The sequence below is a fragment of the Hemitrygon akajei genome, unplaced genomic scaffold (assembly GCF_048418815.1).
Source record: "Hemitrygon akajei unplaced genomic scaffold, sHemAka1.3 Scf000033, whole genome shotgun sequence".
NCBI classification, from domain to species: Eukaryota; Metazoa; Chordata; class Chondrichthyes; order Myliobatiformes; family Dasyatidae; genus Hemitrygon; species Hemitrygon akajei.
The window spans coordinates 19,194,075-19,221,466 of record NW_027331919.1 but is presented as its reverse complement, the minus strand read 5'-3'; the positions used below and the strand labels follow the sequence as shown (position 1 = coordinate 19,221,466).

The 27,392-nt window shown below is 45.4% G+C and overlaps 1 long non-coding RNA gene across 1 annotated transcript; it reads right to left on the bottom strand.

The window, feature by feature from the left end:
- Positions 1-1,152: 1,152 nt before the first annotated feature.
- On the bottom strand, positions 1,153-3,216 carry LOC140719921 (uncharacterized). The gene is made up of 3 exons (XR_012097040.1): positions 3,156-3,216; positions 1,959-2,153; positions 1,153-1,313 (listed from the first exon to the last, which is right to left on the bottom strand). It is a non-coding gene; the product is annotated as an uncharacterized lncRNA (long non-coding RNA).
- Positions 3,217-27,392: the final 24,176 nt, after the last annotated feature.

Genomic DNA, 27,392 nt, shown 5'->3' with positions numbered 1-27,392 from the left:
AATCACCGACTCCAAATCCCGGACTGGGGCCCGTTCCTCTGCAATGGGAAGATAGACTCATCCGGAAACCACAGTCGGTAGCAACGTTACCGAGCGACAGGTTGTATTGAGGACACAGGGTGGCTGGTGAAGGGTTCAGACAGATTAGGAGAATGAGGATAGACGTGGCAAATAGAATACAGTGCCCGGAATCGTATGGGCATGCAATTTGAAAATAAGAAATAAAAGCGTAGACTGTTTTCTAAATGGAATTTTTTTTTTAAACCCAGGCAACCTGTTCTTATTCTATGCCTTCATAGAATGGTTTGGGTCAATTATTACCTACTCAAGAATCCCCTCATAACAACTGTCGAAACAAACTTTGAACCGCAGATCTATTTAGAATGTATAAATAGCCTATCTGACATTAGTAAGTGGGTGATTAATCCTGAATCAATGTTTCAGAAATCTGAAATCCATTTCAGTAGGTTCGGGTCAAATTTGACCCGGAGCAGCCTCAATGTACAAAAATTTGTAGCACCTGTAAAAAATTTAAGATTTTTAAATATTTCCATGTTTGGGCATTTTGGGTAACTTCAGGAAAAGTCATCAAATTTCGGCTAAAATTGGCATTTGGGCTGTTTTTACTGTTGTCAAATTTCAAAACGGGTCAAACATGACCGGCAGAGTATGTAAGGGTTAAAAACAATCTGCGGTGCAGAGGGATTTGGGAGACTTCGTGCAGCTTTCCCAGAAGTTTAACCTGCAGCTTGAGCCGGTGGTGAGGAAGTAAACGCGATGACAGCATTCATTTCGAGAGGACTGGGACGTGAAAGCAAGGACGTCATTCTCAGGCTCAATACGTCACTGTTGAGGTCACATTTGGAGTTTGTGAGCAGGTTTCGATCGCTTATCTCACAGGGGATGTGAGACATTGGAGATGGTTCACGGGAATGATAACGGGATTGGACGTCGTATTATAGCAGGAGTATTTGACAGCTCCGGGAGACAGAACACCCACACACAGCGATTCAGGAACAGCTTCTTCCCCTGCCCCATCACATCTTTCAACGCATCAGCAGGAACTCGACATTTCTGCGGTGTTTATTAATATTTGCAATTTACATTAATTGTACATCTTTGCGCCGTGTTGATGCTTCAAAATTACAAATTCCAGGGGTTATAAGCTTCAGATGATAATTGAAATAGCGATTCTTGTGTAAAACATCCGATAGGGTGGACAGGACACTTGGCACGCTGGTCTTCACCAGTCACACTCAGTACCGGAGTCGGGAGGTCACGTTGCCGTGGTACAAGACGTCGGTGAGGCCGCCCTGCTTTAGGAAAAAAAATGTCAGTGAACTGGATATATTGTACAGGGAGTTCTACGGTGAAATTGCCGGAACTCGGAGGACTGAGTTATGTTGGGAGGGAGGGAAGGTTGGGACTTTATTCCCTGGAGCGTAGTTATAACCTTACAGAGTTCCATAAACCCGAGAGGGGCACAGACAGAGGGAATGCGCACAGACTTTCACCCAGGGTTGGGTTAACGAGAACCAGACGGCACAGGATTGAGGTGAGAGTGAGTGGAAAACAGAAAGAGAGAGAGATCAGGGAGATCGAGGGTTTAGAGAGAACGGGGAAGGGAGTTAGAGAGTACCTGGGGGAAGGAAGGGAAGTGAGGTGTAAGAGGTGGGTAGAGGGAGCAGAGAAAGTGCGGGCGGATAATGTTCGTGAGAATAAGGAGAGCTGACGGGTAGAGAGGAAGGTAGAGTGAACTAGGAAGAGCGGGACGGGGGTAATGGCGAGAACGAAGTGGATAGACGGCGAGAGAGGTTTGTCGCTGTCTGTTGGAGATAATATGATGGCGCCGAGTAGGAGATGTAGGAGGGAGGGGCGGAGAGGATGCTGAGCGAATTTGTAAGGATTTAGGTGTGACAGTGAAGGGGAGAGAAGGAGGAGAAAATATGGTGGGTCACTTGATTCATGTCGACTCCACTGGCTGTTGGCACAGACCCTGGATCTTTTCAGGAACATCCGGGAACAAAGGTGCCGATTTCTCGCAGATGAAACGCCGATGACGATCACAAGGGCTACCTCTTACGTACGACTCGCAGTCTCTGCAGACGGACGGCCCCGGGGACTCATTGTGCAGGAGGGCCAAACCCACATTCCTATCCAAGAGAGTTAAACAATTTCAACAGAGACAAAACAGCTCCAGCAGAGAACCCGAGCCGAGACCGTCCACAAGCTAATCCCATGAAATCGCTCTCTCCTAACAGCCTGTCAGTCCCCAAACTCATCTCACTCAACCAGTCTCTCCCCACAGCCCCGTGTCAGTACCCAGACAGATAGCCAGTTCCAATGTCTCCCCACAGCCCTTTGTCCCCCAATATAATCCCACTGAACCGCTTCTTCACCACAGTCCACTGTCAGTCCCCATACGAATCGAACAGGCCCACCCGCTCCACTCTGATCTGTCTCAGTCCCCTAACAGACCCCACAGTCCCACCGTCTCACCGCAGAGTTATGTCTGTCTCGAAATGAATCCCACTGTTCCACACTCTTCCCTCAGCCCTGTGCCGGACCCAGGTTAATCCCGTTGCCCCTTCCTCTACCCAGAGCTTCTTGTCTGTCTCCTAACATATTCCACTACACCGCGCTCTCCCCTCAGCCTCTGGTCCGCCTCCAGACTTACACCACTGGCACCCTCTCCCCCACATCCTTGCGTCAGTTCGCAAACTAATCCCGTTAACCAACTGTGTGCCACCGCCCTGTATCGGTCTCCAAACTAATCCAGTTTTCCTTCTCTCGCCCCTCAGATCTAAGCCACTCGAATCCCACTGTTGCACCCTCTCCTCACAGCCCGGCGAATATCCCACTGCACCGAGCCCTCTTCAGCGACATGCGTCAGTACCAGAATAATCCCTGTGTACTGATCTCTCCACACTGCCACTTGACAGTTTCCGAAATATTCCCACTGCCCTGTCCTTCCCCGACAGACATGTGTCGGCCCCAAAATGTTCCCATTGTACCATCCTACCCCGGTGAATCACACAACCCTATACCTACGTCAATCTACAAACAAATCCCAAAGCGCCTCCCTGTTCCCACAAAACCACTTCATTAAGTAAACAAACCCCATCCCCCACCCCAGAGATCAGTTCAAATCTCACCCGACTTCGCATTTTCCAATCCAGTATGAACGGGTTTTATACAAAACTCTGTGCGATACAAAGCTCTGGGAAAATAAATTTATTTCATTAATGCCAAGAATTGAAAATTATCTACGTAGCTCCTCTCTGTTGATTACAACAGGAATCTGTGATGGTTGGTTCACTCTGTATCTGACCCTGGGAGTGTGTGATGGAAAAGTGTGAAGGGAGATTCGCTCTGTGTCTGACCCCGGGAATGTGTGATGGGACGGTGTGGAGGGAGATTCTCTCTGTGTCTGACCCCGTGAGTGTGGGCTGCGAGTGTATGGTGGGTATTCCTTCTGTGTCTGATTCCGGGAGTGTGTGATGGGACGGTGTGGAGGGAGATTCATTCTGTGTCTGACCCCGCTGGTGCGTGATGATTCTTGTGTTACTGTGGGATTTTCTCGCTCTGTGACACATACCGCTTCATCCCTTGAATTGATTTCCAGCAGCCTTGAATCATGGTTTGAACATTCTTGAATCGCTTTGCGGAAAGATGTTTCAAACTTGGATGCGTAATAACACCGGTCTGTATTTGGGACCCAGTCCTTGGAACACGTTTGCTCTGAAAATCAGGAACAAGGAACGGTGACACACCCGGCTGACACACAGAGTAAATCTCCTTCCATGCGGTCCCATCACGCACACCTGAGGTCAGGCACAGAGTGAATCTCCACCAACACCGTACTATCGCACAAATTACAAGGATCAGGCGGAGTGAAGTTCCCACCAAACCATCCATCACGCACTTCCGGTGTCAAGACACAGAGTGAATTCCGTACCACACTGTCTTATCGCACACGCCCGGGGAGAGACACAGAATCTCCAGTCAGGCACCGATTGAGGCTGCCTCTACTCCTCCGCTGAAACACTCTCAAACTGATGCTCGCTCCAAACCGTCCTATCATACTCTCGGTGTGACAGAAACAGAGCGATGCTTCCTCCACACCGTCCAATCACAGACCCCTAGATCAAACACGGAATTAAGCTCACTCCACTGCGCCTCGTCACGCAGCCTCTGGGTCGGACACAGAGTGAAGTACCCTCCACACTCTCCCATCGCAGACACCCGGGGTCAGACACAGTGAAGCTCTCTCTCTCTCTCTCTCTCTCTCTCTCTCTCTCTCTCTCTCTCTCTCTCTCTCTCTCTCTCTCTCTCTCTCTCTCTCTCACACACACACTCACTGACTCTGTCTCTCTCCACGGCCCCATCAGACGCACATGGTTTCCGACTGCAGGCTGCTCACTGTCAAATGATACGCTCTTGTGGACAGACACAGAGTGTAGCTCGCTCCGCACCGTGCCATCACACACTCCCTGGGTCAACCGACAAAATTTATATCCCTCCGCAGAGTCCAATCACACACAGCCTTGTCAGACACAGTGTGAATCTCTCTCTCTCCACTGCCCCATCACACACTTCAGCGGTAAGACACAAAAAGAAACTTCCTCAGCACACACGGCATATTCTCCCTCTGCAGTTTCCAATCACATCACAGAGCAGAGTGAAAAAACACAGAGGGAAGCTGCCACCACTCGGTCTCATCACACACTCCCGAGTCTAGCACGAGTCCCCCTCCTTACGTCCCATCGCACTCTCTGGCGAGTAGCTGAATGAAGTTCTCTCTATATCGTCTCACAACACCTCCCTGTGTTCACACACAAAGTGAAGTTCACTCACGGGGTCAGACTCCCTCCTCAACATTCAATCACAGAATCCGGTGTCACATAGAATGAAGGTTCCTTTGCACTGTCCCTTCACAAAAACCTCGAGTCAGACACAGACGCTCTCTATCCCTACGATCCCATTACACACTCTACGAGTCAGATGCAGAGTGAACCTCCCTCTGCACCGTCCCATTACTCACTCTCGGATTCAGTCACAGAGTGAAGCCCCTTCTGTTCCGTCCCGTCACACAGAGTGAAACTCTCTGTGCACGGTCCCATAACGCACTTCAGAGTTCAGACATGGGGCGAATCTCTCTGGGCACTTCCCATCACACGATCCCGCTGTCAGACAAAGAATGAACTTGGATCCATACCGTTCCATCAGACATTCCCGGAGTGAGACATAGTGTGAAGCAGCAATGTTACGTGTCACAAGCCCATGTTCAAAAACAGAGTGAATCCACCTCCACAACGTCCCAGCACACTCTCCTAGATTCAGTGACAGAGGGGAACTCCCTCCACGCAGTCCCATCATTCTCGCCGGGTCAAACACAGAGTGAATCATTTTCCATACCATCTCATCACACACTCCCGATGTCAAGCACAGAGTGACGCTTCCTCTCTCCATGCCTGCCCTGTGATGAGGAGCGGGTGAAAGAGCGGGATGATGCCTCACCTCTTCTGCTGGTCAACAATTCACAGATTTGAGCCTTGGCTTCTTTGACAGATCTGTACTTCGTTTCCATCTCAGTGAGCTGGTGACGGAGATCGCTGTTCATTCGTTTAAGATCGGTCAGATTAGAGTTTCGGTGACATGTTTCGTAAGAATGTCGAATCTGTGACACTGAGAGAGATGGTGAAGGAAGTTTAAAGTTTACAGTGACACGTGAGTCAGCGTCACGCTACCGAACGGGTCACAGAGAGTGTTGTGTCAGTGTCACGGTGAAGGGTGTCACAGTGAAGGATGTGCTGGTGGCACAGTGAGAGACGTCGGCGCCACCTTGAGCGGCGTGTCTGTGTCACGCTGAGGGGTTATCAATGTGATAGGAGATTCTGTGCCCGGGCGGGAGGTGTGCCGGGTCACAATGAAGTGTATCTCGATGTCAAGGCGAGGATAATGTCTAGGTGAGGGGTCTTGTGTTGTCGCCGTGGGTGGAGTATCAGTGTCACGGTGTGGCATGTGTTGGTCTCGCCGAGAGGCGTATGTCTGTGTCACGGTGAAGGATATGTCCTGGCCACGGTTTGTGTGAGAGGGTCACGCCGAGGTGTGTGATGGTGTCACAGAGAGTACTATGGCGGTGTCATTGTGAATTTAAGTGTTGGTATCACGTTCAGGGGTTTGCCTGTGTCAGGGTGAGGTGCGGGCAATTGCCTCAGTGAGCGGTGCATTTGTGTAATGTTGAGGGGTGATACCGTCACGGTATGGGGTGTTACAGTGACTTCTGAGTCTTTGTCATGGTGAGGGGCGAAGCTGATCACTTTGAGGAGCGTTAAATTGTCACGGTGTACGGTACTTCAGTGTCACGGTGACGGTCGTGTCAGTGTCGCGAATAGGAGTTTATCTGTCTCTCGTTGAAGGTCGTTACCGTGCTATGGTAACAGCATTGTTGATGTTATGATGAATGGCGTGTCGGTGTAAGGACGAGTCTTGATTGTGTTACGGTAATGGCCGTGGTTATATCACGGTTACTGTGTGTCCGTCTTATGGAACATAAAACATAGAGTAATACAGTACAATCCTTTCGGCCCACAATGTTTTGTCGACGCTTAAACCAAGCGTCCCATATTAACCCCCATTTCAAGTTCCTCCATCTCCCTGTCAAGTCGTCTCTTAAATTAAACTCGTCTATCTGCCTCCACCACTGACTCAGGCAGTGCATTCCACTGGCCAAACACTCTCTGAGTAAAAATCCTTGCTCTGATATCCCCCTTGAAATTCCCACCCCTTACCTTAAAGCTATGTCTTCTTGTATTCAGCAGTGGTGCCCTGGGGAAGGGTCGCTGGCTGTCCACTCTATCTATTCCTCTTAATATCTTGTACACCTCTATCATGTCTCCTCTCATCCTCATTTTTTCCAAAGAGTAAAGCCCAAACTCTTTTAATCTCTTATCATAATCTCTTCTCTCTAAACCAGGCAGCATCCTGGTAAATCTCCTCTGTACACTTTCCAATGCTTCCACATACTTCCTCTAGTGAGGGGACCAGTACTGGACACAATACTCCAAGTGTGGCCTAACCAGAGGTTTATAGAACCGCAGCATTACCTCGCGATTCTCAAACTCTATCCCTCAACTTATGAAAGCTTAACTACCCTATCTATCTGTGAGGCAACTTTCAGGGATCTGTGGACAGATACCCGCAGATCCCTCGGATCCTCCAAAGGACCAGGTATCCTGCCATTTACAATATACTCTGCCTTAGAGTTTGTCCTTCCAATGTGTACCACCTCACACTTCTACGAGAGGAGCTGCATCTGCCGCTTGTCAGCCCACATTCTGCATCATGTCAATGTCCCTCTGCAATCTTTGACAATCCTCCACACGATCCACAACAGCACAAACCTTCGTGTCGTTTGAAAACTTGCCAACCCAGACTTCTACCCCCACATCCAGGTCGTTAATAAAATTCACGAAAAGTAGGGGTCCCAGAACCGACTCTTGTGGGAAACCACTAGTAACAGCCCTCCAATCCGAATGTACTCCCTCCATAAACACCCTCTGCTTTCTGCAGGAAAGCGAATTCTGAATCCACTTGGCCAAACTTCCCTGGATCGCATGCCTTCTGTCTTTCGGAATAAGCCTACCGTGTGGTACCTTATCAAATGTAGGTTCCGGTAAGTTTTGTTTCGTTAGTTTAGAGTAGAGAGGATGTTGGAATGCTCGTCTTGCAGGATGTGGGATGTCAGGGAGAACTCCGCTGTCCCTGACAACGACACCTGCAGGAAGTGCATCCAGCTGCAGCTCCTAACAATCCGCGTTAGGGAACTGGACAGGAGCTGGATGACCTCCGGTTCAATCCCGAGAATGAGGAGTTTATAGATAGTGGTTTAAGGGCGGCAGTAGCGGCAACGAAGCAGGACACCGGTAATTGGGTTATCGTCAGGCGAGGGAAGGGGGAAAGGGCAGACAGAGCAGGGATCCCCTGCGGCCATTCCCCTCAACAACATGTATACCGATTTGGATGCTGTTGGGAGGGATGACTTACCTGGGACAAGCTGCGACTGCCGGATCTCTGGCACTGAGTCTGGTTCTGCAGTGCAGAAGGGAGGAGGTAGATGAAGGAGAGCGGTAGTGATAGGAGACTTGATAGTTACAGGTACACACAGGAGTTTCTGTAGTCGTGACAGAGACTCCCGGATAGTTTGTTGCCTCCCGTGTACCAGGGTCAGGGATGTCTCTGATCTTGTGCACAGCATTCTGAAGTGGGAGGGTGAGCAGCCAGATGTCATGGTTCTCGTCGGTACAAATGACGTTGGAAGAAAGAGTGAGGAGGTCCTGAAGAGTGAGTATGGAGAGTTCGGTTGGAAGTTAGAAAGCAGGACCTCGAGAGGAGTGATCTCAAGATTGCTTCCTGTGCCACGTGCCAGTGAGGGTAAGTGTAAGATGATCTGGAGGATGAACACGTGGTTGAGGAACTGTTATAGGGGGTACGGTTCCAGATTTTTGGATCTTTGGTATCTCGTCTGAGTTGGTGGGACATTTACAATAGAGATGGGTTACACCTGAACTAAAGGGGGACCCATATCCTTGCAGGGAGGTTTGCTAGTGCAATTGCGGATGGTTTAAATTAGATTTGCAAGGGGATGGGAACCAGAGTGCCAGAGCAGATAGTGGAGCGGGGGTGAAAATATATGATGTTAAAAGTTCATGAGAAGTCAGAAATAGAAGAGCTGTGTGTGGTGGTAATAATCTTCTGCGGTTTGCCTATTTAAAAGCGAGGAGTATTTTGAGGAAGGCAGACGACCTGAGGGCGTGGATTAACACATGGAATTATGACTTCATAGCCATTAGAGAAACTTGTCTATAGGAGGGGCAGGACTAGCAGCTTCATGTTCCTGGGATACGAATTTTCAGAGTTGGTAGAGACAAAGGGATGAAGGGTGTGTGTTGGAATTGCTAGTCAAGGAAAATTTTACAGTAGTGCTCAGGCAGGATAGATTAGAGGGCTTGTCTACTGAGGTCATCTGGGTGGAACTGAGAAACAGGAATGGTATGACCACATTAATGGGACTGTATTTCACAACACGCGATAGTCAGTGAGAATTGGAGCTGCAAAACTGCAGAGAGATAGCAGACAACTTCAGGAAACATGAAGTTGTGATGGTAAGAGATTTTAATTTTTCCACATATTGTTGGGGCTCCCATACTGACGGGTCAGAGTTTGTAAAATGCGATCAGGAAAGTTTTCTAAATCAATATATAGAGGTACCAACTGGATAGGATGCAATAGTAGATATCCTACCAGGAAACGAGTTAGGACAAGTGACGGGAGTGTGTGTAGGGGAACACTTTGGGTCTAGTGATCATAACACCATTATTTTCAACTTGGTCATGGATAAAGATAGATCAGGTCTTCGGGTTGAGGTACTGAACTGAAAAAAGGGGCAATTTGAAGAAATGAGAAAGTATCCAAAAAGCGTGGATTGTAAATCTGATAAAGAAGAAGAGAGAGATGTATGAAAGTTATAGGCAACAAGGAGTATTGGAGTATAAAAGTTGCATTGTTTGCTGTGTAACCAAAACGATGTAGTCATCTTTGAACTTGTTATTTGCTAGAGAATGAAATCTTAAGAATGTAGAAGACAATGGTGTGTTAATAAGAGGAAGCTAAGAGATGTGGATTATTTAGTCTGAGTTTGCTATTTGCTATGCATGTATCCAATTGAATGTAGAAAACAATGGTGTGTTAATGAGAGGTAGCTGAGAGTTGTTTTGCTTTGAACTTGTTTGCTGTGTAACCAAAACTATGTAGTCAGCTTTGTTGTAGATTATGTAGTTTGAACTTGCTATTTGCTATGCATGTACCCAATTTAGTAGGAGAATGAAATCTTAAGAATGTCGAAGGCAATGGTGTGTTAATAAGAGGAAGCTAAGAGATGTAGATTAGAACATGATTAAGTCAATAGGTAGAACAATAGTGGCGGATGTACTTGTCATACGCACCTATAGACCGATTGGATATGCTAATGCAACTAAACCAGGAGATTGCTATAAAAATGCTATGTACAATGATCGGTGGGCAATCAGCGACTAGCTCACTGACTGTCTCAGCTTTGATTTGCAAATTAAAGCTTAATGCTTCTCGAAGAATCTTCTGCGTCTGGTCGTTTGTGGGGCACGAGAAACCACGACAAGAGCAAATAAGGTGCTTGAGGAGTATAAAATTGAAAGATAAAATTGGTCCTCTTGAAGAACAGAGCATTCGGCTATGTATGGAACCAAAAGAAATGGCGGAGATTTTATTTGTTTTTTTTTGTATCTGTATTTAGTAAGGAATTGCAAGGAGCCTCTGGAAATAAGGCAAACAAGTAGTGAGGACTCGGAACCTCAACAGTTAAAGAGGAGGATGTGCTTGCTGTCTTGAAGCAAATCAGAGTAGATAAATTCCCATGAGCAGACAGAGTATTCCCTTGGACCTGAAGGAGAGTAGTGCTGAAATTTCTGAGGCCCTGGCAGATATATTGAAAATGTTTGTATCCACGGGTGAGGTACCGGAGAATTGGAGGGTAGCTCATGTTGTTCCGTTGCTTAAAAAGCTGTAAATGTAATCCGGGAAATTATAGGCCGGCATGTTTGACGTCAGTAGTAGGTAACTTATTGGAAGGAGTACTAAGAGATATGATCTACAGGCAGGAACTTATTAGGCAGAGTCAACATGTCTTTGTGCGTGGTAGGTCATGTTTAACCAATCAATTAAAGTTTTTCGAGGAGGTTAACAGGAAGGTAGATGAAGGGAAGGCAGTGGATGTTGACTATATGGACTTCAGTAAGGCCTTTGACATGGTCCCGCAAGGGAGGATAGTTAGGAAGATTCAGTCGCTAGGTATACATGGTGAGGTAGTAAATTGGATTAGACATTGGCTCAATGGGAGAAGCCAGAGAGTGGTAGTGGAGGATTGCTTCTCTGAGTGGAGGCCTGTAACTAGTGGTGTGCCACAGGGATCAGTGCTGTGTCCATTGTTATTTGATCATCTATATCAATGATCTTGACGATAATGTGGTGAATTGGATCAGCAAATAATACAAAGATTGGAGTTGTAGTGGACAGTGAGGAAGATTTTCAAAGCTTGCAGAGGGAATTGGACCAGCTGGAAAAGTGGGATGACAAATGGAAAATGGAGTTTAATGCAGACAAATGTGAGGTATTGTACTTTGGAAGGAAAAAACAAGGTTGAACATACAAGGTAAATAGTAGGATAGTGAGGAGCGCAGTAGATCAGAGGGATCTGTGAATACAGATACATAATTTTCTAAAAGTGGCGTCACAGGTCGATAAGGTCGTAAACAGAGCTTTCGGCGCATTGGCCTTTATAAATCTAATTATTGAATATAAGAGTTGGAATGTTATGGCGAGGTTTTATAAGACATTGATGAGCCTGAATTTGAGTGTTCCGTTTAGTTTTGGTCACCTACTTAGGGGAAGGATATTAATAAGGTTGAAAGAGTGCAGAGAAGGTTTACAAAGATGTTGCCGGGACTTGAGAAACTGAGTTACAGAGGAAGGTTGAATAGGTTAGGACTTTATTCCATGGAGCGTGAAGAATGAGGGGAGATTTGATAAAGGTGTATAAAACTATGTTGTGTATAGATAGAGTGAATGCAAACAGGTTTTTTCAACTGAGTTTAGGGGAGAAAAAAGAAACGACGAACATGGGTTAAGGGGGAAGGGCGAAAAGTTTAAAGGGCACATTAGTGTGGGCTTCTTCACACAGAGAGTAGTGGGAGTGTGGAATGAACTGTCCTTTGAAGTGGTGAATGCAGGCTCACATTTATTATTTAAGAAAAGCTTGGACTGGTACATTTATGAGAGGGGTATGCAGGGATATGGTCTAGCTGCAGGTCAGTGGGACTAGGCTGTAAAAATGGGTCAGCACAGCCAAGAATTGCCAAAAAGCGTGCTTCTGTGCTGTAATGTTCTATGGTTGGCAGTTGTGTGTCGGTATCACGTTGAACTCTGTGTTGATGGGCGTAGTGTCGGGGTCGCTGTGAGGGATGTGTCGTAGTCATTATAAGTGGCCCGTCACAACCACAGGGATGGGTGCGTTGATATCACAGTAAAGGATGTTTCTGGGACATGTTGCGAATGTGTCGATGTCAAAGTGGCCATTTTTATTCTCTGCGGTTTGGTCGTTGCGACCGGAGTGAAACTCACCGTGAATCCTCCAGCAGATACCCGTGATAATAAGGGTCGCTGTTAAAAGGCAGATTAGCCATATGCTTCGGTCTGATCGGACTCTCCGTGTGGGTCGTTCACTTTCCATGTCGTCTGTGGGGAAAAAAATCGTTTCGTGACTTTGTTAATCGTCATTATCCCTGATCTAATCCAACCCCTGCTCTTCCCACTCTCTGAGTTCAAATCAGTCCCTGCCCTCCTGAAAAGCAGTGAACGGAAATGACAGAAAAGAACAGACCCATCCTTTCTACAGACGCAATGTCCATCTCCCTACAATGCCTGTACACGCTCCAACCTGTCACCGCTCCATAGAAATACACCGACTGTCTGGTCTCCCTGTATCTCTCATAATGATATAGACCTGTATCTCCTCCCACCTCCGTCTCCGCCGCTCTGGACTAATACACCGACTGTCTGGTCTCCCTGTATCTCTCATAATGATATAGACCTGTATCTCCTCCCACCTCCGTCTCCTCCGCTCTAGACTGATACACCGACTGTCTGGTCATCCTGTATCTCTCATAATGATATAGACCTGTATCTCCTCCCACCTCAGTCTCCGCCGGTCTAGACTAATACACCGTCTGTCTGGTCTCCCAGTATCTCTCATAATGATATAGACCTGTATCTCCTCCCACCTCCGTCTCCGCAGCTCTAGACTAATACACCGACTATGTGGTCTCCCCGTATCTCTCATAATGATATAGACCTGTATCTCCTCCCACCTCCGTCTCCGCCGCTCTAGACTAATACACCGTCTGTCTGGTCTCCCTGTATCTCTCATAATGATATAGACCAGTATCTCCTCCCACCTCAGTCCCCGCCGCTCTAGACTAATACACCGTCTGTCTGGTGTCGCTGTACCTCTCATAATGATATAGACCTGTATCTCCTCCCCCCTCAGTCTCCGCCGCTCTAGACTAATACACCGTCTGTCTGGTCTCCCTGTATCTCTCATAATGATATAGACCTGTATCTCTTCCCACCTCAGTCCCCGCCACTGTAGACTATTACACCGTCTGTCTGGTCTCCCTGTGCCTCTCATAATGATATAGACCCTCACCACCTAGAACCTAACCCTTTAATTGCTTTGTTCGGTTTTTTGGGTAAGACAGATTTACGTCTGAGTTCGACTAAGTGTCGAATATTATCTTTTGCTTCTCTCCTGGGCAGACGTTTAATCCTCCTTAGATGGAGGGATGTTGCCCCGCCCACGCATGCTCAATGGCTTAATGATATCATGTCCTGCTTAGACCTTGAAAAAATTCATTATTCAGTTCTTAATTCGGATACAAAGTTCCATAAGGTCTGGGGACCTTTTATTGAATATTTTCATAACCTTCCTCCTAACTAAGGTTTTTTTTCGGTCCCTTGCTTTCATTTCCTTTTTTGTTGGTAGTAGGCATTAATATCTTCTGTTGCTAAGTGTATTTATAGCTTTGGAGGTTTGAATGTCCTGATGTATACTCTCTGGTTGTGATATGGTTGGTCTGGAGTTCTTTGTTGTTGCGGGGCTTGGGGAGGATACTAATTTTACATATCTTCAATTTGGGTGCTTTCTCAATTATCTTCTTTTGTATGATATTATTAATGTATGTTTATTTTTGCACTGTATTAATGTTCTTCATTTCGATCTGGGGTTTTTTTTATCTGTAGCGATTTTGAAAATGTATATAAAAAACAAATAAAACGAAATAATGATATAGACTTGAATCTCCTCCCACCTCAGTCTCCGCCGCTCTAGACTAATACACCGTCTGTCTGGTCTCCCTGTATCTCTCATAATGATATAGACATGCATCTCCTCCCAACTCAGTCCCCGCCGCTCTAGACTAATACACCGTCTGTCTGGTCTCCCTGTATCTCTGTGTCGAGTGGGACGTGTGTCAGTCCCTTGGCACTCCTCACCATTCACAGTGTATGCACCCCAGACTTGTACACCAAAGTCCTTCTCTCCTTCAAAACTTCCCATTATTCAGAGCATAGGCCGTTCACTTGACACTGAGATGAAACTGCACTAGGGATCTAAATTACCAAGTGCACCATCACCAGACAGAAAAAAAAATAACTTGTCCAAATCCACACTTTCCCGATCCATTCTGATCCAAGGTAAAATCGGCCTTGTTCCAATTTAGAATCCAAACCCGAGGACCGGACCTCTCCTTTTTCATAACTACCTTGAGACGAATGGTATTTTTATTAATAGATTAAAGATGTTCCCCTGCATAAACCTCTAACACCTTAGTATTCCTAGTATTCTCAAGAGGGAGGGTGAGCAGCAGATGTTGTGGACCATGTAGGGAACAATGGAGTGAATAGGAAGGAGGACGATGTCCTGCAAAGAGAGTTTAAGTAGTTTGGTGCAAAGTTGAAGGACAGGACCTCCAGGGTGGCAATCTCAGTATTGCGAACCGTGCCACGTGCTAGTGAGGCTATAAATAGGAAGTTAATGCAGCTAAATACGTGGCTAAGGAGTTAGTGCAGGAGGGAGGGCTTCATGTTTCTGGATAATTGGGCATGGTTCCAGGGAGAGGTGGGACCTATTCAGAAGGGACGGGTTGAACCTGAACTGGAGGGGGACTAATAGAATCATACAACCACGGAACATTACAGCATAAAAACATGCCTTCTGGCCCTTCTTCGCTGTGCCGAACCATTTTTTTCTGCCTAGTCCCACTGATCAGCAAATGGGCTGTATCCCTCCATACACCTCCCATCCATGTACTGTGCAAGTTCATTTTTTTATTAAATGTTAACAGTAAATGCATTTACCACTTCATCTGGCAACTCAGTCCACACTCCCACTACTCTCTGTGTGAAGAAGCCCCCCGCCCCTTAATGTTCCTTTTAAACTTTTCCCCCTTCACCCTTAACCAATGTCCTCTGTTTTTCTTCTCCCCTAGACTCAGTGGGAAAATGCCTGCTTGCATTCACTCTATCTATACCCATCATAATTTTATACATCTCTATCAAATCTCCCCTAATTCTTCTGCGCTCCAGGGTATGAAGTCCTCAATTATCCAACCTTTCTCTGTAACTCAGTTTCTCAAGACCCGGCAACATCCTTGTAAACATTCTGTGCACTCTTTCAACCTTATTAATATCCTGCCTGCAATTCGGTGACCAAAACTGCACACAATACTCCAAATTCGGCCTCACCAATACCTTATACAACCTTAGCATAACATTCCAACACTTATACTCAATAGTTTGATTTATCAAGGCCAATGTACCAAAACCTCTCTTTATTAACTTATCGACATGTTATGCCACTTTTAGGGGAGTTTCTATCTGAATTCCTGAATCACTCTGTTCTACTGCACTCTTCAGTGCCCTACCATTTACCTTGTCTGTTCCAGCTCGTTTTTCCTTCCAAAGTGCAATACCTCACACTTGTCTGTATTAAACTCCATCGTACTCTATCAGCACTGTACGAAAGTAATGTGACAAATGTTCAGGGCGTATTTGCGTAGGGCTCTGCATAGGTGCGTTCCAATGAGAAAGGGAAAGGATGGAATGGTACAGGAACCGTGGTGAACAAAGGCTACTATACATCTAATGAAGAAGCAAAGAAGGCTTTACGAGAGGTTCAAAACACTACTTGATGACAAAGATCTAAAAGATTATACAGCTAGCAGGAAGGAGCTTAAGAAAGAAATTAGGAGAGCCAGAAGGGACTATAAGAATGCTTTGATGGATAGGATTAATGTAAATCGCAGGGCATTATATAAGTATGTGAAGAATGTACCATCAATGGGGAGGGAGGGATTCTGGAGGATTGGAGGGTTGCGGATGTTGTTCCTTTATTTTGAAAATGGAGTAGAGATAGCCCTGGAACTTACAGACCAATGAATAGTACTTCAGTGGTTGGTAAGATGACGGAAAAGATCCTGAGAGGCTGGATTTATGAACATTTGTAGAAGCATATTATGATTAATCTGATCAGTAAGTCATAAGGATTTGTGAAAGGCAGGTCGTGCCTGCCAGACTGATTGAATATTTATCGGGATGTGACTGAAAAAAATTGATGAAGGTAGTGCAGTAGATTTAGTGTATATTGATTTCACCGAGAATTTGATAAGTTACCCATGGAAGGCTTATTGAGAAGGTAAGGAGCCATGGGGTCCCGAGGGGGCATTGCTTTGTGGATCCAGAACTGGCTTGCCCACAGAAGGCAAAGAGAGGTTGTGGACGGGTCATATTCTGCATGGAGGTCGGTGAACAGTGGAGTTCCTCAGGGATCTGTTCTAGGACCCCTACTCTTCCTGATTTTATAAACGACCTGGATGAGAATGTGGAAGTGTGGTTTCTTAAAATTCGGATGATAGAAGGGTTGGGGCTGTTGTAGATACCGCCAATTTTGACGTCTGTCAGAGCTTACTGCAGGACATTCATAGGATGCAAAAGCGGGCTGAGAAGTGGCAGATGGAGTTCAACCCAGGTAAGTGTGAGGTTGTTCATATTGGTTGTTCATCACCCGGATGAAGCCACGAGCCGAACCGGTGATTGCATTCCCACTAATTTTTATTTTCTTGTAAGCCCTTTCTTTAGCTTTTACAAGAGCTTTGAGTTCCCTTATCGGCCAAAGTTGAATACTTCTTGAGTACTGAGAACTTCTTCATTTTTGGAATACACATGTCCTGCACCTTCCTCATCTTTTCCTGGAAACGAAAGCAATTGCTGCTCTGCTGAAATCCCTTGCAGATGTGGTTGGAGAAATGGCAGACGGGTTCAACCCGGGCAAACAGAAAGATATAGCACACGATTAAAGACAAGACAGTGTCGAAGAGCAGAGGGAACTTACGGTCAGTGTATGTAGCTCCATGAACGTGGCTCAACTGTTTGCAGATGATATGAGGATAAGTGGAGGGACAGGTAGTTTTGAGGAAGTAGACAGGCTACAGAAGGACTTAGACAAGGCAAAGAAAGGGCAGAAATGGCAAATGTGTTGAAAGATGCATGGTCATGCAGTTTGGGAGAATGTAATATGGTTGACTATATTCTAAATGGAGAGAAAACAGAAAAAAAAAAATCGGAGATTCAAGGGGACGAAAGCCCTTGTGCGGGATTCCCTAATGGTTAATTTGCAGGTTGAACATAGAAATCTACAGCACATTCCCGGCCCCTCAGCCCACAATGTTGTGCCGATGTTGTAACCTTCTCAGGTTGAGTCTGTGGTGAGGAGGGCAAATGCATGTCAGCATTTCGACTGGAATATATTAAAGGAAACGTCTGATGCTGAGACTTTATAAAGCACTGGTTAGGCCTCACGTGGAGTATTGTGAACAGTTTTGGGCCTCTTATCTTAGAAAGATGGTGCTCAAAGTGGAGAGGGTTCAAACGAGGTTCACAAAACTGATTCCCAGATTGAAGGCTGTCATATGAGAAGTGTCAGATATCTCTCAGCCTGCACTCACTGGAATTTAGAAGGAAGAAGGGTGACCCAATCGAAATCTATTGAGTATTTAAATGCCTTGGTCGAATGGGTGTGGAGAGGAATGTTTCTATGGTGGGGGAGTCGAAGACCAGAGGACAAAGACTTAAAAGAGCGGCGCGTCCCTTTAGAACAGAGACAAGGAGAAATTACTTTAGCCAGAGTGTGGTGAATCTGTGGATTTATTTGCCACAGGCGGCCGTGGAGGCCAAAGCTTTCTTTTTGTATATTTATGGCAGAGGTTCTTGATTGGTCTGGGCTTGAAGGAATACTGGAAGAAGGGAGGGGATTGAGGCGGAGAAGTATATTAGATCAGGCACGATGAAATGGTGGAACAGACTAAATGAAACAAATGGTCTAATTCTGCTTCTAAATCCTACGTTCTCATGATGAGTTTCTTTGTTTGAATGTGAAAAAAAAAATGCTTTAACCAAACTGTACTGGCTGAAGACTGAGGTCATGAAGGTCACATGATAAGATGCAGAGGCTGCCTTGCTCGTGCGAGCTGACAAAAGCTAGCAGCATTTCATACCAAGAATGAGGTAATGCTAACTTTTGTTCAACACTGTTTTAGTAAAAGAGGAACTGACTGCAGACGTGCAGTTCTAATTTTGTGCACCGACCAGAAGCATCTGTAGACTGTCTTATATCCAACAAGTGCTTCTTGAAATCGCTCACTGAATATATTTGGCTGTTGGCTATTGCCCAAAATTCACAGTATAAATTTAAGACATAACCTGACATTGGCGGAGTCGTAAGACAACGTGATCACCTATTCAATGATTACCCGGACACCGGTGTCTGTGTCTTTATTTCTGTTTGATCCCGGAATAAATTATTTTATAGTCCAATTCGGTAAAACAGGGTAAATCCTTCGGGAGTAATGATGTGGGACACAGGGAGAGATGACCGGCTGATTTAATTGTGTAGGACCCATTTTTTTTTGTATTGGTATTTGTAATAAACATAGACATGTCCATTAAGAATATCCCAGATGGTGGATGTCCTAGGAGATGGAAGATTGGGAAAGAAAGACATGAACTCTAGTGGTGAGAGAGGGAAAGTGAAGTGGAGATTGGGAGCGTGGAACATCGAAGGAGAGGGAGGTATCAGATGGCGTGAGACGCAGGGAGAATTGTCGGACTGATTTGACCGGGGAAGGTAGATCACGCACGAATAGTAGATGTGACTTTCATGGAATTTAACAAGGCTTTTAACAAGGTCCAGTTTGCAGACTACATTGGAGAATGATGTGGGACCCGTGATCACCTCTCTGAGCAGTTTGATTGCGTTCAGCTATAGGGCGGTTTGTATGAGAATTTACAAGGAGCTGTTAATAACCTTGCCGAAGAGAGTAATGTTGGTGGCGTTGTCTCTAACTATCTACACGATCAATGCCTCTCATCATTTATACAGGTCACCTCACATCCTCCGTCGCTGCAAGGAGAGAACTCCGAGTTCACTGAAACTATTACTAGAAGGCATGATCCCCAATTCGGGCAAAATCCTTGTAAAGATCCTCTGTGCCATTTCTTTCGGTACAAAATCATTCCTGTTGTCAAGTGACCAGAACTGAGCACAGTACCCCAAGTAGGGTTTGACCAGTGTGCTATTGGGCTGTAACATTACCTTTCGCTGTTGAACATAATTTGACGTTTGATGATTAACAACGCATCGTATTCTTAAACGCAGAGTCAAACTGTGCAGCCGCTCTGAGTGTCTGATGGACTCGGACTCCAAGATCCCTCTGATCGTCCACACTGCAAGGTTTACCATTAGAAATATATTCTGCCATTATATTTGACCAACCCAAATGAACAACCACGTACTTATCAGGGTTGAACGCAATCCGCCTTTTCTCAGCTCGGTTTTGCATCCATAAGATCATAAGATCATAAGACTAAGCGGCAAAAGTCGGCCATTTGGCCCGTCGAGTCTGCTCCGCCATGTTATCATGAGCTGATCCATTCTCCCATTTAGTCGCACTCCCCCACCTGTTCAGTCTAAACTTTGATGCCCTGGCTACTCGAAGACCTATCAATCTCTGCGTTAAATACACCCAATTATATGGCCTTTACTGCTGCCCGTGGCAACAAATTCTACAGATTTTCCACCCTCTGGCTAAAAAAAATCTTCACATCTCTGTTCTGAATGGGAGCCCTTCAATCCTTAAGTTATGCCATCTCGCACTAGACTCCGCCACCATGGGAAACAATTTTGCCACATCCACTCTGTCCATGTCTTGTAACATTCGAAATGTTTCTATCAGCTCCTCCCGCATTCTTCTAATCCGGCCCGCGGTGGAATTATCTTTGGCCCGCGAGATAATATCTAATTACCATTAAAGCTGGCCCCAGTAATCGAAGCGCCTATGGCGTATGATATGGCTAATGCTGAGTTTATTCAGGTACCAGGTTTTCAGGGGTTTTAGTGTTTATTCGGCAGTCTTGCTCGGCAGTCTTCTTCATAAGAAACGGAATTTGTAAAGTGAAACACTTTGTAGTTATAGCAGAGACTGAGACACATGAGAGCAGGCTGAAAAAACGGAGGCAACGAAAGCTGCGTTCGCACGCGTCCGACAGATCCGGCCCGCATGTAGCTGTATTTTGCTCAATCCGGCCCATGACCTAAAATGAGTTTGACACCCCTGTCCCTCATACGAGTCCAGTCCAAGAGCGGTCAAACGTTCCTCATATGTTAGCCCTCTCATTCCCCAAACATTCTACTGAATCTTCTCCAAATGCAGCTCAACTATTCTTAAATAAGGAGCCTAAAACTGCACACAGTACTCCGTGAGGTCTTACCAGTGCCTAATAGAGCCTCAACATCAGATCCTTGCTCCTATACACTATTCCTCCAAAAATAAATGCCAACATTGCATTTGCCCACTTGAACACCGAATCAACCAGCGGTTAACTTTAAGGGTATCCTGAACGAGGACACTCAAGTTCCGTTGCATCTCAGAACTTTGAATATTATATTGAATAATATATTGAATTATTTGAATAATATATTGAATATTTGAAATAATAGTCTGCACGTTTATTTAATCTACCAAAGTGCATTACCATACATTTTCAAACATTGTATTTCATTTGCCACTTCTTTGCCCATTCTCCCAATCTGTCCAAATCTCTCTGCAGACTCTCTGTTTCCTCAACACTACCGGCCCATCCAACTATCGTGGTATCATCAGCAAACATAGACACAAGCTATCTATTCCATAATCCAAATCGTTGACATACAACGCAAAAAGAGGCGCCCACAACACGGACCCCAGTGGGAAACCACTGGTAACTGGCAGCCAACCAGAATGGGATCCCTTCATTGCCACTCTCTGCTCCCTGCCAATCAGCTAACACTCTATCCACGCATGTAACTTTCCGGTAATTACTTAGAACCATAGAACATTAGAGCACAGAAACAGGCCTGTTGGCCCTTCTCGGCTATGCCGAACCATTTTTCTACCGAGTCCCACTGACATGCACCTGGGTCATATCCCTCCAAATTCCTCTCATCCATATACCTGTCCAAGTGTTTCTTAAATGTGAAAAGTGAGCCTGCATCAAAAGTGAGATTCTGAAGATGTTCTATAGGTCAGTTGTGGAGAGCGCCCTCGTCTTTGTGGTGGCGTGATGGGGAGGCAGCATTAAGAAGAGGGACGCCTCACCTCTTAATAAGCTGGTAAGGAAGGCGGGCTCTGTCGTGGGCAAAGTACTGGAGAGTATAACATCGGTAGCTGAGCGAAGGGCGCTGAGTAGGCTACGGTCAATTATGGAAAACCCTGAACATCCTCTACATAGCACCATCCAGAGACAGAGAAGCAGTTTCAGCGACAGGTTGCTATCGATGCAATGCTCCTCAGACAGGATGAAGAGGTCAATACTCCAATGCCATTAGACTTTACAATTCAACCCCCAGGAGTAAGATATGTTAAAGTGCCGGGGTTGATTGCATTTAATGTATTTAAGTAAACTACTTAAGAACTTTTTAAAAGCTATTATTAATGCTTTTTGAGAGAGTGATTTAGATGCATATCATATTTTTACTGAGTTAAGTATTGTATGTAATTAGTTTTGCTACAACAAGTGTATGGGACATTGGAAAAAATGTTGAATTTCACAATGCGGATGAATAAAGTATCTATCTATCTATCTATCTATCTATCTATCTATCTATCTATCTATCTATCTATCTATCTATCTATCTATCTATCTATCTATCTATCTCTCTCTTATCTGGCAGCTCATTCCACACTCCCACCACTCTCTGCGTGAAGAAGCCCCCGCTAATGTTCCCTTTAAATTTTTCCCCTTACAGCCTTAACCATGACCTCTGTATTTTATCACCCCAGCCTCAATGGAAAAATGCTCGGTTGCATTCTCTCTATCTATACCCTCATAATTTTATGCACCTCTATCTGAACACCCCACATTCTCCTACGCTCCAGGAAATAAAGTCCTAACCTATTCAACCTTTCTCTGTAACGCAGTTTCTCAAGACTTGGCAGCATGCTTGTAAACTTTCTCCGTACTCTTTCAACCTTATTAATATCCTTCCTGTAATTTGGATACCAAAACTGCACACAATACTCCAAATTTGGTCTCACCAATGTCTTATACAATCTCACCATAACATTCCAACTCTTATACTCAGTAGATTGATTTATAGAGGCCAATGCACCAAAATCTCTCTTTACAACCCTATCTACTTGTGATGCCTCTTTTAGGGAATTATGTATCTTGACTCACAGATCAGTCTGTTCTACTGCACTCCTCAGTGTCCTACCATTTACCTTGTATGTTCTACCTTGGTTTGACCTTCCAAAGAGCAATACCTCACACTTGTCCGCATTAAGCTCCATCTGTCATTTTTAGCCCATTTCTCCCACTGTCCAAATCCCTCTGCAGGGTTTGAAAACCTTCCTTACTGTCCAATACACCTCCAATCTTAGTATCATCAGCAAATTTGCTGATCCAGTTTGCCATATTATCATCCAGATCATTGATATAGATGACAAATAACAATGGACCCAGTACTAATCCCTGTGGCACACCACTAGTCACAGGCCTCCACTCAGAGTTGCAATCCTCCACTACCACTCATTGGCTTCTTTCATTGAGCCAATGTCTAATCCAATTTACTACCTCTCCATGTATACCTAGCGGCAGAATCTACCTAACTAACCTTCCACGCGGGACCTAATCAAACGCCTTACTGAAGTCAATGTATACAATATCCACTGCATTCCATTCATCCACTTACCTGGTAACTTCCTCGAAAAACTCTCATAGATTTGTTCCATGGGCTAGTTCCATGGGCTCTTATCTTGTTTAGCATCCTCATGTGCGGTTCCGTGACAAAAGCCTTCTCTAATTCCGAATGTAACAATATCCACTGCATTTCCCTTCTCCTGTGTTAACCACCGTGTTAAGACTCACTGGTCTATAATTTCCAGGGCTATATCTACTGCTTTTTCGGAATAAAGGAACAATATGCGTAACCCATCAATCCTCCGGAACCCCGCCCGTCCCCATTGATGATACAAAGTTCATCGCCAGAGACTCAGCAACCTCTTCTCTTGCCTCCCAGAGTAACCTTGGATATATCTCATCCGGTCCCGGCGGCTTATCCAACTTCATGCTTTCCAAAAGCTCCAGCATTTCTAAGTATCTGCGCGTTTAGTTTTTCGGTCTGCTGCATCATTTTACACAGTGAATACTGAAGCAAAGTATTCATTTAGACGCACTTCTATTTCCTCCGGTTCCATACACACTTTCCCATTGTCTCATTTGTTAGGTCCTGTTGCTTCACGTCTTGTCCTATTACTCTTCACACACTTGTAGAAAGCCTTGGGGTTTTCCTTAATCCTGCCCGCCAACGCCTTCTCATGGCCCCTTCTCGCTCTCCTTATTACCTTCTTTACCTTCCTGTAAGCCTTATAATCTTCTGGATCTCTAACATTGCCTAACTCTCTGAAACCTCTGTAAGCTTTTATTTCTTCCTGACTAGATTTATTACAGCCGTTCTACACCACAGTTCTTGTACCCTACCACAACTTTCCGGTCTCCTCACAATTACCCCTTGAACATTTGCCACATTTCTTCCGTACTTTTCCCTGAGAAATATGTTCCCCATATCAGCGTCCATTTTCCTGCCTGATAGCCTCATAGTTGTCCAAACACCAATTAAACGTTTTTCTAATTGTCTCTCCCTATCTCTCTCCAATGCTATTGTAAAGGAAATAATATTCTAATCACTATTTCCAAAATGCTGTCCCACTGAGAGATCTAATGCCTGACCAGGTTGATTTTCCAATACCAAATCAAGTACAGCCTCTTCTCTTTTAGGCTTATCTACATATTGTGTCAAGAAACCTTCCTGAACACACCTTACAAACCCCACCTCATCTAAACCTCTTGCTCTAGGGAGATGCCAATCGATATTTGGGAAATTCATATCTCCCGTCGCGACTACTCTGTTATTATCACACCTTTCCAGGATCTGCTTCCCTATCTGCTCCTCGATATCCCTGCTACTATCGGGCGGCCTATAACAACACCCATTAAAGTTATTGGCCCCTTTCTGTTCCCAATCTTCACCCTATGTCTCCGTGGATAATTCCTCCATGGAGTCCACCTTTTCTGCAGCTGTGTCACTATCTCTGATCAACAGTGCCACGCCCACAGTTCTTTTGCTTCCCTCCCTGTCCTTTCTGAAACTTCTAAAAGACGGCACTTGAAGTATCGATTCCTGCCCTTGAAGTAACCATTCCTGTCTCTGAGCCATCCAAGTCTCTGTAATGGCCACCATCTCATATCTCCAAAGGATTTATCGGCATTTTGAATGGGGCACGACTGCGGAAGCGTGTGATGTAGCGGAAGAGTTGAAAAAGCGGACAAATTAACGGAGCCGTCGACGTAGTAGAGGGAGACAGAGTAGGAAGGCTTGGGCTCGAGAGGCTTCTACGAGATTGCTCCCATTCGGGTAAGGACGGGTAAGGTGCTTTAATAAATCTAAGTAACTCAGGAGTAGGTAATAAAGGCAGCAGTGAGAGCTGTTGCGTTCTCCGATTGCAGCATGTGGGAATTCAGGGCGAGCACAGCTGTCCCTGATCACTACACCTGCAAAAGGTGCATCCAGTTGCAGCTCCTGAAAAACCGTTTTAGGGAACTGGAGCTGGAGATAGATGAACTCGGAACATTCTAGAGGCAGAGGCAGAAATAAACAGGAGTTACAGGGAGATAGTCACCCCTAAGAGTCAGGAGACAGGTAGTTGACTGATTGTCAGGAGAGGGAAGGGGATTAGACAGAATGAGCTGAACACCTCTGTGGCCGTTCCCATCAACAATAAGTTCACCGCTTTGGATACAGTTGGTGGGGACGACCTACCAGGGACAAGTTGCAGTGGTTGTGTCTCTGGCACCGAGACTGGAACCTCACCACAGAAGGGAAGGAGGGAAAAAGAGGGGAGTAGTAGAGAAAGGGGATTCGATAGTTAGGGGGCAGATAGGAGGTTCTGTGAAAGATATCGAGAATCCCGGATGGTCTGTTGCCTCACTGGTGCCAGGGTCCGCGATATCTCGGATCGTGTTCTCGGTATTCTCAAGAGGGAGGGTGAGCAGCCTATGTCGTGGTCCATGTAGGGACCAATGACGTTGTTAGGAAGAGTGAGGAGGTCCTGAAAGGTGAGTGTGGGGAGTTAGGTGCCAAATTAAAGGACAGGATCGTCAGAATAGCATCTCAGGATCGTTACCGGTGTCACGTGCAGGTGGGTTTAGAAATAGTAACACAGTGCAGATCAACACGTGGCTGAAGACGTGGTGCAGGAAGGGAGGGCTTCAGATTTATAGATAATTGGACACATTTCCAGGGAAGGTGTGACCTGTTTCGGCTGGTCGGTTTACATCTGAACTGGAGGGAGACAAATATTCTTGCAGGTAGGTTTGCTGCAGTGGCTGCAGTGGATTTAAACTAGATACAATGGTGGAGGGGAAGAGATGCATGCGAGAAGGAAGAAAGAAGAAGATAGTAAATTTGTTTGCACATTTCGAGATGAACAGTGAATAAGAGGTGGAGATTTTCTTAAATGCATTTGTTTTAATGCTAGGAGTATTTTTTAGAAATGTGGATCAGCTTAGAGTATGGATTGATACCTGAAAATATGATGTTGCTGCTATTGGTGAAACATGATTGCAGGAGGGGTGTGATTGGCAACGACATATTCCTGGATTGCGTTGCCTCAGGTGTGATAGAATCGGAGGGACAAGAGGGTGAGGTGTTTCATTGTTTATCAGAGAAAATATTACAGCGGAGTTCTGGCAAGATAGATTAGAGCGCTCGTTTAGGGAGGCTATTGGGTGGCATTGAGAAATGGGGAATGTGTAGTTACGGAGTTACAGGGAAAGGTTGAACAAGTTAGGTCTTTATTCTTTGAGCGTAGAAGGTTGAGGGGGACTTGATAGAAGTATTTCAGATTATGAGGGGGGTATATAGATTTGATATGGATAGGCTATTTCCATTGAGAGTAGGGGAGATTCAGAAAAGAGGACATGAGTTGAGAGTTAAGGGGAAAATGTTTAGGGGTAACACGAGTGGGAACTTCTTTACTCAGACGAGCTTCCAGTAGAAGTAGTAGAGACAGGTTCGATTTTGTCAATAAAAAAAAAAGGATCGGCATATAAACAGGAAAGGAATGCAGGGTTATGGGCTAAGTGCAGGTCGGTGGGATTAGGTGAAAGTAAGCGTTCGGCACGGACTAGAAGGGCCAAAACGACATGTTTCCGTGTTGTAATTGTTATATGGTCATATCGTTATTGTTATGGGTGATTTCAACTTCCCTAATATTGACTGGCATCTCCTGACTATAAGGGCTATAGATGGGTCTGAAATTGTTAGGTGTGTTCAACGAGGATTCCGGACACAGTATTTGGACCGGCCGACGAGAGGAGAAGCAATACTGGATCTAGTTCTGGGTAATGAACCTTGTCAGGTGGCAGACCTCTTGGTGGGGGAGCATTTTGGTGAGAGTGACCACAACTCCCTTAACTTCAGTACAACTATGGAAAAAGTTTAAACAGACAAAATACGAATGTGCTTAACAGGGGAAGGGCTAACTATGAAGGAATGAGGGAGGAAATATCGAGGTTAACACAGAAGGGATGAGGATAAAGTTTAGGGACCACTTGTGTTGTGTACAGGATAGGTTTCTCCCACTAAGGCAAGGAAAAAATGGTAGGACAAGGGAACCCTGGCTGTCGAAACCCGTGAGGCAAATTGCCAAGATGGAGACGGAAGCATATGTTAGATATAAGAAACAGGAAGTAGGAGGGGCTCATGAAAAATATAGGGTAACCAGGAAGGAGCTTGAGAAAGGACTTAGGAGAGCTCAAAGTGGGCTTGAGATTGTCTTGGAATGTGGGGCTAAGGAGAACCTCAGGGCTCTATGCTTATGTGAAGAACAAAGGGATGACAAGAATGAAAGCGGGGCCGCTGAAGGATAAAGAAGGCAACATGCGCCTGGAGGCGGAGAAGGTTGGCGGGGTCCTAAATGATTACTTTGCTTCAGTATTCACAAGTGAAAAAGACCTTGATCAGGCCTGTGTGCTGGACAATGTGGAGATTAAGGAAGGATAATTGTTTTATCTTCTGAAAAAACATTAGGATTGATAAGCCCCCAGGGCCGGGCATGATATACCACAGGTTGCTGAGGGAAGTGAGA